Source organism: Taudactylus pleione, unplaced genomic scaffold (genome assembly GCF_031769625.1).
Source record: "Taudactylus pleione unplaced genomic scaffold, aTauple2 ptg000155l, whole genome shotgun sequence".
In the NCBI taxonomy this organism is placed as follows: domain Eukaryota; kingdom Metazoa; phylum Chordata; class Amphibia; order Anura; family Myobatrachidae; genus Taudactylus; species Taudactylus pleione.
The window spans coordinates 6120925-6134296 of NW_028284557.1; the positions used below are offsets into that span (position 1 = coordinate 6120925).

At 48.9% G+C, this 13372-nt stretch overlaps 1 protein-coding gene across 2 annotated transcripts in view; it reads left to right on the forward strand.

Annotated features, from left to right (window-relative positions):
* The window catches only part of LOC148521763 (retinol dehydrogenase 8-like), a 38864-nt gene that overhangs the window by 13672 nt on the left and 11820 nt on the right, over positions 1-13372 (forward strand). The gene's annotated exons all lie outside the window — the stretch shown is intronic.

The following is a 13372-nucleotide window of genomic DNA, read 5'->3' on the forward strand; positions in this document are numbered from 1 at the left end:
GTGGCAGCACACAATAGGCCCTTTATAAATTTCAGCTCCAGGCCCATGTAAACCTTAATCTGGCACTGCCCCTACCCATGATGCTACACCCTACCCACATTGCCACACCCCTTTTGCCGGCATGCTGCTTTGCTGCACGCACTACAATCCTATCCGATCCGGGTGTCACCACTGAACCCTGGTACTCAGCTTGTATAACTACAGTAAAATCAGACTTACAACCACTGTGGAGAGGAGTTAGGTAGGACATTTCCTATGGTCAGGTCACTTAAAGGTGATTCTTGAGGGTGGCTGGTTGTACACCTCAAGCGTATAAGAAATGCCTTTCACATTCAATCAACATGCTGTAGTCACAGTTGCACGTCCAAGTTCTCCATTCTACATGCTGAGTGGTGAGCCACAATATCTGCTTGGCAATGCATGCGGCTTTTTACACTAAAGATTGAGCAACCACAGTAAAGCAACACATTCCTTGCATATGCCTAAAATAGCAATGTTGTAAAATATTGTGGTAATATCTCTCCAAGGCCCTGACAAATGCTGTCAGAAGTCGCTTTATGCAATTCTCACATAAATGATGTCCATTATTTCAATTTGCTGCACCATTTCACTCCCAGGGGTGCCAAGAGGCAGGGGGCGGAGTGTTTACTAATTACCCAGGCTCTGGCTTGTTGGAGGGGCTGGGGTCAGCTGCTAAGTGCAGTGCTGCAGTGCTGATGAGGGGGACAAGTGTCCCCCTGTGTGCCAAGGGATGGGAATCGATGGTCGATGTTTGCGAGCCATCAATATTTTACTGGTGATGGTTTTACCATTTGATGGTAGTGTTACCATGTTTGCCACCATCAAAATATAATTAATGGTATTTCGATGGTTATAATTTTTTTTATTATATTTTTTATCCTGGGAGCTGTGATGCCCCTGGCTCCTTCCTAGCTGCTGCTCTCTGCAGATCAGGGCATCTTGGGTTCATTGGAGGCTGTCTCTGTTTGCCTCAGATGTGTCCTACTCAGCCACCCTGTCTCTAGGCCGTACTTCGTACTTTGCTCCGCCTCCTCCAATGACGTGATATGGTGGACAGTCTGACTCTGAACACTTACACTATCTATCACCACATAACAACATTCAACAGCGGAAGCACGTCCCACAACTCAATGACTAGCTTCAGATGTCCATCCCTACCAGCAGCTCCCAAGCCCCCCCCCCTTTGTGGCCATGTGTGGTCACTCGGGAAACTGTTTTCTCTTCTCTTTGGGTGGGGCGTATTTATGCCTCCCCCAGGATTTGGCCTGTTCCCCTCAATACCTGGGCCTGTGGCAGCATTCAGCGCCCCTGTTCACTTCCCACAGAGTAACTTACATAACACACAATTATTTCTTTTTATTACTATTATTATTAGCTTTTATTATAGTTATATTATATATAGTCAACATATTATTCAAAGCTATAGAGACAATTTGTAATAATTCACATTATTTCTGGCTCCACTGCAACTTAATTCTCTATTACACATTTATTGTGATTTGTGGAGATGCCAAGAGAGATTGGGCTTCTGCAAAGTTTACAAAACCTATGTAGTAGCTGGACTGTATAATAATGGCCTAGGCCAGTGGTCCCCAAACCATGTTGGGGGTCCAGTACCAAATAAAAATATTTAAAATTTGTGTGATCAGGGCCGTAACTAGGGTAGTGCGACCTGTGCCATGGCACAGGGCACCGCAGGGCAGGGGGCGCTGTTTTGGCCTGTTAATTTTCATGTTTATCATCATTCTCACTTGTAGCTTCCTCTTCTTTTATCCCCAGCATCTTCTGATCTCCCCTATCTCTTCCCTGGCCCTTCCCCATGAGGCCATGGCCTTTTTTCAGGTGGACTATCTTTTGTCCCTATTTAACAAATGGGGAGGGGGTCACCAATGTTTTCTCCGGCACAGGGCACCAAAAAGTCTAGTTACGGCTCTGAGTGTGATAGGCAAAACCAGTGCTAATGACTGCCAATCACAAAATATGTGGACATAAAGAAGCGCAGCCCTGTCAGCCACCTCATAACTGACCCTAAGGGTGACATATAAGCACAATTTACTTAATTAAATTTTTGCTGAATTTCTCAATAAGAAACTTTTTGCCCAGGGGTGCCGTGGAAAAAATGCTGATACTCTAGGACGCCGTGATTCAAAAAAGTTTGGGAACCACTGGACTAGGCAGTCTGCGGAGGTTAATTACTATCAAAGTGTATATGTGCAAAAATCCAGAGCAACCAATAACACATTTGTTTTCATCATACTTGCCGACAATCAGCTCCAGCCTTCCGGGAGGGAGCTGATTGTCGGCTAATAACGGGGGCGGGGCCGGCCATTGGGGGCGGAGCCGGGGCAGGCATTTTGGGTCACACTGGGGGCGGAGCCGCACGATAGCGTAATCGTGACTCCGCCCCCTCTTCACAATGCCGTGATTTTCGGCATTGTGAAGCAGGGGGCGGGGCCACGATGACGCGATTCTGCGCGAATCGCGTCACCGGGTCCCCCGCTGCGGGGATTTCTTTTTTTTTCAGGGGGGAGGTGGGGAGGTTGTGAGACTTCCGGGAGGCTTGCCTGCCTTTCTGGGGGGCCAGGAGCGGCACCCGAAAATCGGGAGGCTCCCGGCCAAATCGGAAGGGTAGGCAAGCCTGGCTTTCATTAGATGAGTGGTTTGCTGTAGGTAATTGTTACAGTACTTGTGACAGTAAAGGAATACGGGAGCTACTTTTACATTTCAAACATTTTCTTCCCCTTTTCTTTAAATAAATTGTGTTCTGGAACAAACTATGGGCTTGATTCAGACCCGCTCACTAGATGCGCTCTCACGTAGCCGTCAGCTGCCAATATATGCAAATCCAGTGATCATACACCAAGGTAATAGCACGCCCACTATGTCTTGGCCTGCGATCGCGGTGTGTTAAAAGGACGCCCACCAGCCTTTTTGCAGATGCCCACTTATACACGTCATCTCCAGGAAGTGTATGCAACCATCAGTAACATTGAGTACCTTCGGATGTGAACGGAGCACTTGTGGTTGACCATACCCTACCGCAAGCACTGCGAGTGCTTCAGAGTAAAATTCAGCCAGGTGACGTGTACTATGATGCTCCTTCTTAATTATGCACTCCTCTGAAACGGCGTTAAGATGCTCAGGCAAGCCTGCGTTTGCACCACCACTCCCCCGTTTTTATCGACCAACCCCTGTCACCACCCACAAACGGCCCGTCCTGTCACTCAGGCTAAGGAGGCATCTATGCTTAAGAGGCGATCGCGATGCGATCGCATGAACTGGTTCACGCACGCGCACTGCGATGCGTATGCATGCACACATTTTAAACATCGGCAGGTTGCGTGCAAACGCTTCCTAGCGAATAGGTCTGAATCGGGCCCTATGAACAAAGGCTTATATCAAGCAGCTGATAGACTAGAATATATTTTATGTGCACACTGGATTTTGATGGTGAGCTATGCATGTCACCAAGTAAGAGAACCCAGGCATGAAATTCTGAAAACAGCAAACATAGCAAAGCAAGCTGTAGCTAATGGGTCATATAGGTGTAATTTCTAGATTCAGCCAATAAATTAATTTAAAGAGCTAACATTACATGTTTTCAGACAGATTTATTTACCACATAATGCGTCTGATTCAGAATCAGATGCACTATGCCGTTATTTAAATGGCTGATGCTTCTCATCTGCGCATGCGTCTAAGCCGCTAAAAAGTCACACAGTGCATGCATTCCACAGAGTCAGTGATGTCGTTATGGGCGTACTAGGCCACATCCCTATGTTAGACCTCAACTTTGGAGCACAGTTCCGCCGTGCGAGGGTGATACAGAGTCCGCACCGTGTGTCACCAGACCAGGTGACGCCTGTGCAAAGAGTTAGCGTACAAAGTCGAAGTACCTATTGAGCTGCTCAGTCTCAGAAATGTTTTGGGCATTTTTTATGCAGTGGGTATTCAGATGCACAGAGATGTGCCGTCTAATTGGCATGTTATAGGAGTGTCGTGGGTTTGTCTCTGAAGTGGTTGGAAATTCAAACACTCACATTGGAGTCCATATTCTGTCAGAGAATCTGTACTTAGCATTGGACTGGTGCGAGTTTCGATGATGCGATCGATGGTTGTGTCTAAAGATGCACCAAGTGGTGTTGAGTTTCTAAGGATGCTCAAAGTGGGCATCTCAGTCCTTGCACATTCAGATGCACGGCTGTACACCAGAGAAGGGCTTGTAGAGGTATTAGCATAAAGTCGCAAACGCGACTGTGGCAAAGGCCACTACGTCTGACTCAGAAGCGGCCCCAGTCTGGGGCTGGCCCATGTGCGCAATGATGATTATGATAAGGATGCCACCTATCTGGGATTACTCCATACAGGCAAGAAGTCAGGACATCTGTCCAGAAATCGTAAATATATTTTGTTCACACTCACCACGAACACTGATACCGAGGTCACAATCAATCTGGTGAACATGGCCCTCTCTGCCCCCGCCCACACCCTGCCTATAGTGGAGTACTGACTAGCAGTGGCTGCATTCAAATTCAGGTGCTCATCTTTGAACTACAGTATGTCAGGATCCTGACTAGTTCTTTTAATTTGTTTTGTCTTGTGACTTACCCCTGCCGTTTGATCTATGGATCTTAATGTTCTTATTTGCCTGTGGGATCTGCTCAGACATGCAGGTGGCAACACTTCCATTGTGTGCATTTAGACTGCACTATTACTTCCAAGTTGTTAACCACCTGAACCTCCTTCTGTCTGTGAACTCTGCAAAGTCCTTATTGGAATAGCAAGTGTAGCCCAGTGGTGCTGGCTTTGAACTACAGAGATTGTAGATACAATTGCTCTCTGTGCATGCTGTTCCCTCTACAAGTCCACAGCAAGCTGCACACTGGAATTTCCTCCTAAACTGTGTATGGATGCAGCCATGTTGGATCCAGCCACCTGACTTTCCTCCACCACTTAGAGCACTGCTACCAGACCACCTGACTGCATCAGCCAGTCCCTGCCTGACCCAGGGTATAAGTATACTGCACTGAAAGCATTCAGTGCCTGAACAATTTGTTGCTACCTGCGTTGTAACAGGTTATGCTGTTGCATTCTCCCAGGTGCTAGTCTTGACTCCTGCCGATGCCAGTCCGGCTCTGCCAGTATTCCTGCCGGTCCCAGTCCAGTGCTGCAAGTTCTCCTACTGGTCCCAGCCCGTTTCTGCAAGTTCTCCTGCCAGTCCCAGTCCGGTTCTGCAAGTTTTCCTACCTGTCCAGTTCAGTCTGACCACTGATGTTACCATCACTTACAGAAGTTACATTACCCAGCTGCTCCTACCGGTTCCAGTTTGGTACTGCAAGTTTCTACAGTTGGATCAGCCGAGTTTCTCCTGGCTGCATCACAGCTATCCATTGCTGTGATTTATTACCAAAGGCAGTTCTCACTGCTGCCCAAATCTTTGAGAGAGCACTATATATCGTCTCCACGATTCCTGCTTTGATCACCTGCTGCTGATCCCGCCCCACGCCTGAAACAGGTAATTCTGTGACACCAGCCGTGGCATAGTAGTTCTGAACTGACCTTCTGTAGTGACAACTAGGTGAGACAAGGACATGAGGAAGCTGGAGCTATCATGGCATAAAAAGACATGAGGGAGCTCTCTTGCATATCAGGGTGCTCTAATGGCAGTGGAATGTAATGGGTCATGGGGGGATTCTCTTATGGCATATAAAGTAGCAAATGGAGTTGTCTGATGTCATATAATGGGGCATATGGAGGGTCTGATGGCACATAAATGGATATGAGTGGGCTTTTTCTAGCACATGAAGGGGCTCTGATCGCAATGGCATGTACAGGGCCTCAGGTTGCTTTGGCATATCTAGGGGCATGAGCGGCAGGGCCGCACAGAGCGGAACAGCCCTGAGGATGGAACTGGCCCCCCACCACAATGTTCCAAGTGCCTCTGTAACATGAAAGCCAGCGCAGACTCAGTATCTAACACTGGCTACGCTGGCTGAGGGAAAGAGGAGAGGGCTGTAGGGAGGATGGTGCCTCACTGACCACGCTCAGCAGCTGCTGCCCCCGCCACAAGTGGAGTTGTCAGTCATCGTGCTGGGTTGGCTGTGAGGAAGAGTTATAGGGGGAGCAGGGCGTGGGTAAGAGGGGTGGGGAGATTTGGGCAGTGTCCTGTAGGGGAACAGGTGAGAGGGGAACACTTTGAGGGGTGCAGTGTGGGGATGTGATTGGGCTGTGTGAAGAGGGCAGTGAGCTATGAGTGGGGGCTGTGTGAGGAAGGCAGTGAGCTATGAGTGGAGGCTGTGTGAGGAGGGCAGTAAGCTGGGAGGGGGGAGCAGTGATAGCTATAAGTAAGACCAGAGTGGGCTGTGATTTGAGGAACTGATAGCTATAAGGGGGCGGCAGTGAGAGTGGGGGCATTGGGACATGTGACGTTGAACAGTGTGGGCTGTGATTGGGACCAGTGATAGCTATAGGTGGGGCCTGAGAGCAGTGACAGTGGGGCAGTGTGGGCTGTGATTGGGGGCAGTGTTGGCTATAAGTGGTGGTGGTGAGAGTGGGGGCAGTGTGAAAGGGGTCAGTGATAGCTATAAATGGCAGTATAAGTGTGGGCTGTGTTTAGCTAGTATAACATGTATAAGGGGCAATACTGTGCAGCCTAATGTGTATAAGGGACTCTATGAGGCATAATGTGCATAAAGGGGTACTACTGTGTGGCATAATGTGTATAAGGGTTACTACTGTGTAGCGTAATGTGTACATGGGGCTCTATGTGGCATAATGTGTATAAAGGGGTACTACTGTGTGGCATAATGTGTATAAGGAGTACTACTGTGTGGCTGTTAGGATGGGATGATTACCCAAGAGCCTAGTCTTGCACAGTCTTGAGGGCAGAGATGTAAGTCTAAGAGTAGTGTGGCAGCCTTTGGGCTGAGTAGCAGCCTTGAGGTCTGGAAACCTTGGCTAGATGCGGCCTTTTGGCCAGAGAGGTAGCCTTTGAGCTGAGAAGCAGCCTTGAGTGCTGGAAACCTTGGCTTGGTGTGGCCAGAGCCAGCCCTAACCAATTAGGTGCCCTAGGCAAGATTTTGGCTGGTGACCCCTAGCATATATTCCACAACTCTACACACTACAGACACTCTCCTCCACCTCTTCAAACATGATAATCAATTTACACTTATCTCCCTTTTCTTCTTTCTTCTCTTTAGGAGTCTGGCAGAGGACATAAAACTGTGATTTATTTGCACACATTTTATCATATCTACTACATCTCTCTCTCTCTCTCTCGATATATATATATATATATATATATATATATAAATAAACTCGGTCCTTAGCAGTGGCACTCACAGGATTATTTCCACAAGAAAAAGAGTGGTGCAAATGCACCTAACTCACGACAGCAACCTTACACAGGTCTGGACCTGTGTAAGGTTGCTGTCGTGAGTTAGATGCATTTGCACCACTCTTTTTCTTGTGGAAATAATCCCGTGAGTGCCACTATTATGGACTGAGGGCCTGATTCAGAGCCGGACGCTCTGACCAGAGTGCTCGCTCTGAATCAGTGCCCTCCTACCTTAAAATGGAGCGGCCCCCTGGCCGCTCGCATAGCTGTGGGTGGCCACCCACAGCATATGCGAGCGGCCAAAAAGATGGTCGCGATGGTCAAGACCATCGCGACCATCGGGCTTGCGACGAGACCTTGCGGTAGGGTCTCGCTGCCGCAAGCCCTGGAGTGATTTTGGCTCTATCAGAGCCAAAATCACTCCCACTGACATCACTAGTGATGTCAGTGGGGCCGGACTCAGACGGTAGGCGTTCCCATGGGAACGCCTCCGTCTGGCAACCACGCCCCCGGCACACCCACTAAAGGGGGCGTGCTGTCACTCACCATCGACAGCACGCCCCCTTTAGTGTGAGACCCATAACGACGGCTTGGCCGTCGTTATTCGGGTCTCGCGCATGCGCACGACGGAGCTCCCTCCGTTGTGCGCATGCGCATTGGGGGAACATCGACCCGCTTGTGAGCGTCCTGCGCTCGCGAGCGGGTCTGAATGACCCCCTGAGTTTATATTATGCAAATATGGGAGGCACCCAGGTGAGATGGACTACATATTTGGGAGCCATGCTGTGATGTTGGTGACATGTTGTTGCAAGTCTCGAACGGCCCTGTGTGGACCGAAGTCGACAGACAAACATTAAGATGCTTATTTGAACAGTCTTTACTGTATCTTGATGGTCGGAATATACACAGTGATGGTGTTTTTTACTGGGTGGTCAACATTAAAAATTGACATTGCAAGTGACAATGGAGTCAAGGAGTAGTGCTTTCATTCTTTGTGTGTGTGTGTGTATATATATATATATATATATATATATATATAATATTCTATGCAGCCACATACAGTACACACACACACACACACACACTCTCACACACTGACTCAGTTCTTTCCCACCCCACAGCACCCACTGACCATCCCCACAGCATGACATATCACCCTTCACTGCTCGCTTCACACCACTGCACCCCTCCCAGCACAGCACCCCTTTTCCAACACATCACCCCTCATCCAGCACCCCTCTCCCAGCACAGCACCCCAGGACTCGTCCAGAACCCCTCTCCCAGCACAGCACCTCTGGCCTTTGGGGATCATTCTAAACACTGACCCTTTAGGGCTGAGCTGGGCCGGGTACGTAGCAAGTAATCACCTTGGCCTGTGGCATCATAGCTGCTTGTGCTGGCTCTGCAGGTAGGTAGGCGCCGTAGCCAGTGCCATCACAGCTGCAGAGCCATGGAATGCCTTTAAGGCATTCCATATGCCCTAGGCATTTGCCTAAAATGTCTATGCCTAGGGTCACCTCTGGGTGTGGCCTTTGGGCCAAGGAGCAGCCTTTGGGCTGTGTAGCAGCCTTGAGGTCTGGTAACCTTGGCTTGATGTGACGTTTGGGCCGATAGACCTGGAAAGGTGACGCTGAGGTGCGCTAAGTGCCGCTGGGTTGGCACTAGAGGCAGTACACAAGATTGTGTACACAGGACGCTGAGGTGCACTAAGTGCTGCTGCTGCCGGGATGACACTAGCGGCAGTACACAAGATTGCGTACACAGGACGCTGAGGTGCGCTAAGTGCTGTCGGGATGACGCTAGCAGTAGTACACACAATCGCATACAATGGTGTGCAACCTGTGCCGCCAGGTTGACACAAGCCGCTGGACCCTGGGTTGCGCACTCTGGACACTGAGTGTGGCCTCTGTGCTGCCTGGATGACACAAATGGCAGAAGGTGGTAATGCAGACCGTGCCACCTAGATGCCAAAAATTGCTGAAACAATAAAGCTGACTGGATACTGTGAACTCGACTGAATACAGGAGACTATGTCAGAACCTGAAACACGTGGAATGCTATCACCGGCATGGAGTGAAGGGCTGGCTGGAATTTAACAGATACAGGGCCCGATCAGAGCAAGCCTAGCAAGCCTCCCTAATGACAGACTAGCATGCACCTGGGCTGTGCACAGACAGGAGACTCAATTAGTGTGCAGCTGATACTGCACACAGACAGGCAGTAATGAGTGCAGTGTCTCAGTAGCAACTAAGACTAGGAACTGCAAACAATATGATCTGCTAACCGCAGATCCTAACAGTGGCATAATGTGTATAAGGGTTACTACTGGGTGGCATAATGTGTATAAGTGGCTCTACTGTGAGGCGTAACATGTATAAAGGGGTTTGGGGTACTACTTTGTGATATAATGTGAATAACAGACACTACTGTGTGGTGTAATGTGAATAATGGACACTAATATGCAGTGTAATGTGAAATGGTACTTTAGTGTGGACACATCCCATCCCGGGTGAGGCCACACACCTTTATTTTTGGTGCATGCCTTCGCTGCGCACTATCCCTGTTTAAAATATAGGGAGATGGGCACCAATGCTCTTTCTGGCACAGGGCACCAAAATGCCTAGCTACAGCTCTGATGGCATATAAAGGCACACAAGGGGGCTCTTACATATATAGTGACATGACTGAGGGGGATTTGAAGGCATATATGGGCTCTCTAAGAGCATTTAAGGTGCATGTGGGGGCTCTTATGGCATGTGGAGTGGCCTCATAAAGGGGCAAGTGGAGCTGATAGCATAAAAAGGAGCATATGGAGAGGTCTTATGGCATATAAAAGGTTGTAGTTCTTCCGTGGTTTTGGCCATAATCTGTCTCGGATTCTGAAAATAATATTGTGGTAACACTAGATTATGATAAGTATCACATTATTGTAAAGATGGTTCATACAAGATGGCGCAAGGTGCATACAACTCTGCATACAGCGAATATACACAATTTTTCTTCTTGAGTGAGCTCCAGCAGTTAGCGCAGCGCAGCAGTCAATGAGAGTCTGTCTGACTCTCATTGGCTGCCAAAACAAACACCTCCGCCAGGTAATACGAGTGTACATACACTGCCGCCGGGTAATACAAGTGTACAGTGGTGTTCCGTGGCAGAACTAGAGAGTGGTGGTTCCAGGTGCAAGAATATGCTTTGGGCCCCCCTCCCCCCGTGTGTGTATCTTGATGAAGGGGATGTAATCCCAAAATGTTTAAATTAAAACATGTTTGTTCACAGATGTAGAAGTCTCTGGAGTGCGGCCTATGTATATATATATGTATATAGCAGGTATTTCCTTTAGGAACTGAATAAGCCCCCTTGTGAAAGAAGAAAGCGGCACTCCATAATGAAAAAAAATACGGTGTGTATTGAAAAAGAGTTACATGATACACCACAAATAAGTCGACGTTTCAAGGTCTCCCGGGACCTTGTCTTCAGGACTAGTGTACTCAAAGTTTTACACTAGTCCTGAAGACAAGGTTCTGGAACACCTTGAAACGTCGACTTATTTGTGGTGTATCATGTAACTCTTTTTCAATACACACTGTATTTTTTTTCATTATGGAGTGCCGCTTTCTTCTTTCACGAGGAGGCTTATTCAGTTCCTAAAGGAAATACCTGCTATATATGTTTTTTAGAAGGCACCGAGCAATCAGTTGTTCATTGTGGCTAGTGCCAAACCACATGCAGCTTATATATATATATATATATACATATATACCGCATATATACGCATAATTACATGTCCACATAAGATACGTTGGAAAAGCCGGATGTAATCTAAATACATTAAAAAAGTATAACTTACATAAAATACATTGAAATAGCCACTTCCACATAAAGTACCACCATTACACTTGTGCAGTTCAGATGGGTAAGACTTCACCTGCGTCTCTCAGCCCCAAACCCACCCACTGCGTCTCTATATCCCAAACCCAACCCCTGTGTCTCTCAGCCCCAAACCCAGCCCATGGGTCTCTCAGCCCCAAACCCAGCCCCTGTGTCTCTCAGCCCCTGTGTCTCACAAGCCTCAGCCCCTGCATATCTCAATCCCAAAACCAGCCCCTGCATCTGTCAGCCACAACCTCAGTCCCTGGGTCTCTCAGCCCCAAACTCATCTACTGCGTCTCTCAGCTCCAAACCTTGCCCTTGTGCCTCACATCCCTCAGCCCCTGTGCCTCACATCCCTCAGCCCCTGTGCCTCACATCCCTCAGCCCGTCTCTCACATCCCTCAGCCCCTGTCTCTCACATCCCTCAGCCCCTGTCTCTCACATCCCCCAGCCGCTGTCTCTTACATCCCCCAGCCGCTGTCTCTCACATGCCTCAGCCCCTGTCTCTCACATCCCTCAGCCCCTGTCTCTCACATCCCTCAGCCCCTGTCTCTCACATCCCCCAGCCGCTGTCTCTCACATCCCCCAGCCGCTGTCTCTCACATCCCTCAGCCCCTGTCTCTCACATCCCTCAGCCCCTGTCTCTCACATCCCTCAGCCCCTGTCTCTCACATCCCTCAGCCCCTGTCTCTCACATCCCTCAGCCCCTGTCTCTCACATCCCTCAGCCCCTGTGTCTCACATCCCTCAGCCCCTGTGTCTCACATCCCTCAGCCCGTGTGCCTCACATCCCTCAGCCCGTGTGCCTCACAAACCCCAGCCTCTATGCCTCACAAACCCCAGCCTCTGTGCCTCACAAACCCCAGCCTCTGTGCCTCCCACCCCTCAGCCCCTGGGCCTCACAGTCCGTATCTCCCAGCCCCTGTTCTTCACAGCGACAGCGTCTTAATCAGGAGTGGGCGCCGGTCCGCGAGCTGTGATTGGCCTGTGGCCGGCATTAATTCTGAAAAGCAGTCTGTCAGGTTGCCAGTCAGTGATCTGCTGCCGGTCCCCCCTCTGTCAGGGCCCGGTACTAGTGTCTGTTGGTGGCACTGCCGGGAGACACTGGCGGCGGGTGCAGGCGGCTATGGGCCCCTGCACCACGGCAGGCCCCGGTGCAAGACAGCTGCTGCACCGCCAGTAGTTCCGCCGCTGGCGGTGTTTGTTACTGTTCAGTACAGACCGCAGTCCGTGCGGTGCACACTACACTGACCGTGAACAGTGTCCTGGACATCGGCCGGCGGCGCCCTCTGATCCACCGGTCCAATGGCGCCCTAGGCACAAGCCCTGCACAACTCCCCCCTAGTTACGCCACTGCTAAAGACTCTCTTTATGTCTCAGTGGAATCAATCTCTAATTAATGCTGTTAAGTTGGAATACTTCTAATTCTGAAAACTAACTCACCTCCTCTCATTTTTATAGCTTCTTAATATAAAACTCATCTAAGATGAGTTTTATATTAAGAGGCAATAAACTTGAGAGGATGTGAGTTAGTTTGCAGAATTAAAAGTATTCCAACTTAACAGCATATAAAGGTTTATTCATGTGGTGATGCAGTTAACTGGTTAAAGCTTCTTAAGTTAGTTCCTGTATTCAGGTATGGTCTCCCTCGCTGCACACAGCAAGCCAACAGCTGCCTGTGTTTCAAATGCCTACAGTACCACACATCACATTTCATCTAGACAGGAAAATAACATTGCGTGAGATGACGTGACATTCTGTATTTCAATCTATACAATATGGCCTCGCAAGTCACTCAGTGTATTCTATGGAACTCCCCTGGCTCTGATAGAATTAGTTTTTTTGATTGAGACTAAAGGCTGGGATTGTCCTCACTGCCATCCCTAACTCACACCTAACATCTCTCTACTCATTCTCTGCCAATATGGGGCAGTGCCAATCAGAGCTGCGCACTATTCCCGAAACTCTCTCCTATTATACTGTTATATAACAGCCCTGAGTTTCCTTCCCAGCCTCAATTGGTCCCAGGTTAGCAGACAGCATTAGATATTTAAATGTATAAGCTCGAAATCCAATCAAATTTCAACATCACCAAGAAACATTTCTGCCAGTACCTTCACCTCTAGCAGTTTTCACCAGCTTTGCC